The 5,093-nt window shown below is 35.4% G+C and overlaps 1 non-coding gene across 1 annotated transcript; it reads right to left on the reverse strand.

Moving 5' to 3' along the window:
* Positions 1-2,014: 2,014 nt before the first annotated feature.
* On the reverse strand, positions 2,015-2,079 carry LOC115894450. The gene has a single exon (XR_004054568.1). It is a non-coding gene; the product is annotated as a small nucleolar RNA SNORD78 (small nucleolar RNA).
* Positions 2,080-5,093: the final 3,014 nt, after the last annotated feature.

Here is a 5,093-nt window from a genome sequence, read left to right on the forward strand (position 1 = left end):
CTATTGAATTTTTATTTTCCTTTGCCATGTTTGTATTTTGTTTCAAGAGCACTCCTTTTTTTTTTTTTTTTCTAAATGTTGCCTTTTGTGTAATCATCTCTTCTTTTGTGGAAACAGCAACCTCAATTATCTCTCTGAGCATAACATGGATGGGTTATTTTTCCCCTGCTAATTGTATTCAGCCTTCCACACTGTCTCTATTTTCCAAGTTTCTTTCCTATTTTTCCTGTCTTTTTTTTTTTTTGTTGTTTGTTTGTTTGTTTGTTTTTTAATTGATCTCTGTCATTTTAGGGACTTTTCTCAAATGTGTAGTAATCCATGACTTTAATAGTGAGTCACTAAACTTGTTTAAAGGGGGGGGGGGTGTAAGAAAAAGAGAGAGGAAAATATGTTTGTTGAGATTCATTATGGGTAGGTTTGTCTGTGCAGCTTATTTAGGAATTTCTGTCAGAATCTGTAGATCTCTTCTCTTAAAACTGTTTTCCCAGAGAATAAACCTGTAGCATTCTCAGGGGCAAACAGAGAGGACTGGTTCTCATCCTTTAAGGTACAGACACAAATTTTTTCTTGACCCTCATCCTCTGCTGTATCTGATGTTTCTAAACCCAGAGCCCTTCTGTTCTATCTCTTCAGTAATTAAACTTACAGTCCTATAAAGTGGTGGAGGTCTAGCTGTTCTTTACAAAGACTTGAATTTATTAATTCATTCCTTCAACAAATATTTACCAAGTATAACAATATGCCAAACACTGTTTTAGACACAATGGAAATACCTGTTTTCAAAACACAAAATTCTTTGCTCTTGTGATTTTCATCCCCAAGGGAACCCTAACTTTCAGAACTCATGAGTGTCTGCAAATTCTAAACTTTGGTGTTCTATAATGTGAATTGGCTTGCTTTATTTATTTATTTTTTTTGCTTATTTGCATATTCTGTTTTTATTTTTCTGTTTGGTTTGTTCAATGAGAAACCACTTGCTCATTTGTTTTTCAGGTCTAAAATTGGGTCGCTGTCATCTCCTATTCAATTCTTTTGTCTTTTGGGTTTATTTCACGTGCTTTTGGTCATTTCATGGGATTTAGGGAGGATATAGAGGTAAATGTGTAAGTTCAATCTGCCACTTTTGTTAAAAGCACCTGTGAGTAATTTAGCCCAAATGAGCCCCAGCACCCTAATTCCTTTGTACCTGTGATGTGCTTGGGTAGCCCAACATGTCAACACAATTGGGAATCCGGACTGTCCTGTATTAAAAGCCATTTCTGTCACATGCTGACCTTGTCTGAAAAGGTCTTCTGGCATAAGAATATGCACCTAGTCTGTGCTACTCTTCTTGCAATTATTGTGTCCTCTGACAGAACTGCTATTCCTTTTTTGGCCAGACCTCAAAGGACCCAGATTTCTGAGAATATGCAACTATTAGTGCAATACTTACCTCCAACCCTACTCCAGCATCGTCGTGTATCAGAATAATATTTAACCTCCTCAGCCCAACACCAGCATCATATATTGCCTGAATGTAAGATAATCTATATAGCTTCAATAAGTCTTTTGTCTAAGCGCCCTCACATTTTTCCCCTTTTTTGGTCTTTGGAAGTTTCAATAGGAGGCAGCATATAAGTTTGTACTTTTATCACTATTCTGTGCATCTGTGGTTTGGGGGGAATAAATAGTCACATGTCTAGAAGAGAAAGGGCATTATTTGTTCTCATCTGGAATGAGAAAATTCTTCTTGAGCAGTTTACCAGGGTTGCAAGCAAAAGAGGACAAACATATTCTACCAACCCCTGGAAACTTTTCATGGTGGTGGAATTTGTGGAGCCGAGTGACACAGGCTTTCTATTGTAATTCATTAAACTCAAGACACTGTGACTAAAACCCATGCCACTCCTGTGTGGTTGGCATGTCTTAGTTCAATGTCAATTTTGTTCCAAGAGATCAAAACCATACATTCTTAGGTGAAATCCTTACCATCAGAGTATTGTTTAATGTCTTCTCATTTTATGAGAAACTTCTTTTCTTCAGTATTAATTTTGTCTATATAATCATTTCAGGTCAGATATTTGACCAACATCATTACAGAGAAACTTCGATTTTCCATAATTTTCAAAATAGAGCCTGGTTCCAGAGCTCACAGAGAATGAGGACTCTTAGGAGTTCAGCCCTGAATTGCTAGTTTCTATTTTGACATTAAACCTGGGAAATGCTTTTTAGACGTCTTGAGAAGATTTCGAGGAAGGAGAAGAAGGAGAATTCAATCTTTTATTAAGCTGTTAAGCTGGTTTGTGAATTCTAAACATGTGGTAGGAAAGGGATGAAGAAATTTAGTGCTTCTGACCTTCTTATTCCTAAAAATAGTTATTGTGTGTGAATAAAAAGTTTATCATCCTGAAAATAAATAGTTCAAAGGGAAGAAAATGTCAGATGATTTCAGGACTATGAAAATTAGTTATGTGAATACTAATATTAGAACTCATTGGCATAGCATAACATTACCTGACCAACTCTTTGGCATCTTTTTAGATTTCTATCACACTGTACTGTAAATTGCCTGCCCCTATAGACTTTATTCTCAATAAAGTAATAAACCCTCATGTATACTTCCTTGAAAATGTCATGCTGCCTGGAACATATTTGAAGTATAATAAATATTCATGACTATTTACAAAATGACTATTTAATTATTTTTACCAAAAATAAATAATGAAGACATCTGCTGTGAAAGGCACATGGAAATGTTGAAATGAACATATTAATTAATCACTTATTTAGGATGTATTTGTTGAATGCCCACCGTGTGTCATGTATTTTGATAAGCTCCTACGAGTATATTAATTAGGTAGATAGAGGTGGCAATGCATTCGCCAGATTACAATCGATTGGTGAAGACAAATAGTTAAATAAATAAACACAAAAAAATGGGTTAGATGCTATAGTGGTAGAATTATAAACAATTAGATGGCATTATGACTGGGACTTCTCATCCAGAGGTGGGAAAAGTGTCCCAGCTAAAGCTGCTATCTTGAATGATGAATACAAGCTATCTAGAAAAAGCCAGGACTTCTAGTCCCAGTATCATTAAAGAAGCTAGTGTTAGACCTAACTTATTATCTAAGCAACTATAAAGCTAGACCAATTCTGTGAAGCAAGTATTTATAGCTATTGGATAGCAGCCATTGTAAGGCTGAGATCCTCTTGGGAGTGGAGGGGAAGCATTCTATTTGTCATGGCTTTCTGCCTGGGGCAATGTCCGATGCTTGAAAGTAGGAAGGAGAATTCTCACTGGGTAGAGTAAATCAAGAGTTTGGTGTTTGGGGGCTGCTAACATGGCTGGAATTTGTGGAGCATATTAGCAGGGGGAAGGTAGCCATAGGCCTCACTATCTGTAAATCTGCAAAGGAGTTATCCTCTGATTCTTGGGGTGCAAAGTGAAATTCCATTAAGGCATAATAGCAGGATGAGGGGCTGACAGCTCAGCAGAGATTTTTCAGCAGACATTTCCACAAAGATAGTACCCGAAAAGTTGTGTAGATGATAAAGTTTTGACTCAACTAGAGTCCAAACTCCTTAGCAGCTAAGCCAGGCATTCAGTTGAAACCCTCAAACAGGCATGCATTTAGAATAAAGATCTAATTCTGACTACTTTATACTATCTTTGGCAAGTTCTTTGCTCTAGAACTAAGGGCAAAACTGAAATAACTCATCATTAAAAAGACAGAAAACAAGGCTGAAGAAAATAAAACAATCCACCTGTAATCAAATGCCTCCAAAGCAGAAAGATAGCATAATCCACAGTCTATGATGTATCATGCATAATGTCCAGCATATAATAACAGAAAGTACTAGACAAGCAAAAAGGTAGGAAAGCATTGCCCATTTTCAAGAAATAAAAGAGCTTATAGGAGCCAAGCCACAGTTGAACTAGATGTTTAAATTATCAAACAATGATTCTAAATACCTATTAGAAACCTGTACATGAACTTGGAGATGAACAGCTAAATAATTAGATGGGAAAGATGTCAGCATAAATAGGAAGCTACCCCTAAAACGAATTTTTTTAAAAAGAAAATGCCAATCTTATGTATTTCAGAAAATAGAAGAGAAGATATATTCACATTCACTTCATAAACCAGTACAATCTTCACAAAGACGTTAAAAGGAAAAAAGAAAAAACAATATGCATCTGATACGGTTTGCCTCTGTGTCCCCACTCAAATCTTATCTAAATTGTACTCCCCATGTGTTGAGGTAGGGACCTGGTAGGAAGTGATTGGATCATGAGGACAGTTTCCCACATGCTATTCTCCTGATAGTAGGGAAGTTCTCATGAGATCTGGTTGTTTGATAAGTGTCTGGGATTTCCCCTTATGGCTCGCTGTCTCTCCTGCTACCATGTAAGAGGGTGCCTGTTTCTCCTTTGCCTTCGGCCATGGTTGTAAGTTTCCTGAGGCCTCTCCAGCCATGCAGAACAGTGAGTCAATTAAATATCTTTTGTTTATAAAAGACCCAGTTTCAGTCAGTGTGAAAACTGACTAATGCACCATCATTCCAAAATTCCTTTATAAGTATTAGCAAATTAAATTGATCAATATACTTGAAATCATGATTAAATGAGTTTTATACTAAGAAAGATTAGATTAACATTCATAAATCAATCATCACCATCTATGAATACACATAATAAAGAAAATATAATCATCTCAATTAAGAAAAGTTATTCAATTAAAATTAAAAATCAATTATCTATAGAAATGATATTAGCACACTAGAAATAGAAAGAAACTTTCTTAAAATGACAAAGGCATTTATGGAAAACCTACAGGGAATACAGGTAATATTATATTTAATGATGACAAAACAGATGACAAAAATTTTCCCTCCTGTATTTGGGAAGAAAAAAGTTCCAATTTTACCGTTAATGTTCTAAAAATATCGGCCTGCAGGTCCTAGCTAGTACTAGAAAAAGTAATAGGAAAAGATGAAAAAAGAAAGAAAGAATGAATGCAAGATGAAAGAAAGAGCATATATAAATAAAAGGAAAAATAAAACTATATTCCTATAATGACATAATTGTATGTATCAAAAATGTAAACCAA

The sequence above is a fragment of the Rhinopithecus roxellana genome, chromosome 17 (genome assembly GCF_007565055.1).
Source record: "Rhinopithecus roxellana isolate Shanxi Qingling chromosome 17, ASM756505v1, whole genome shotgun sequence".
Lineage (NCBI taxonomy): Eukaryota > Metazoa > Chordata > Mammalia > Primates > Cercopithecidae > Rhinopithecus > Rhinopithecus roxellana.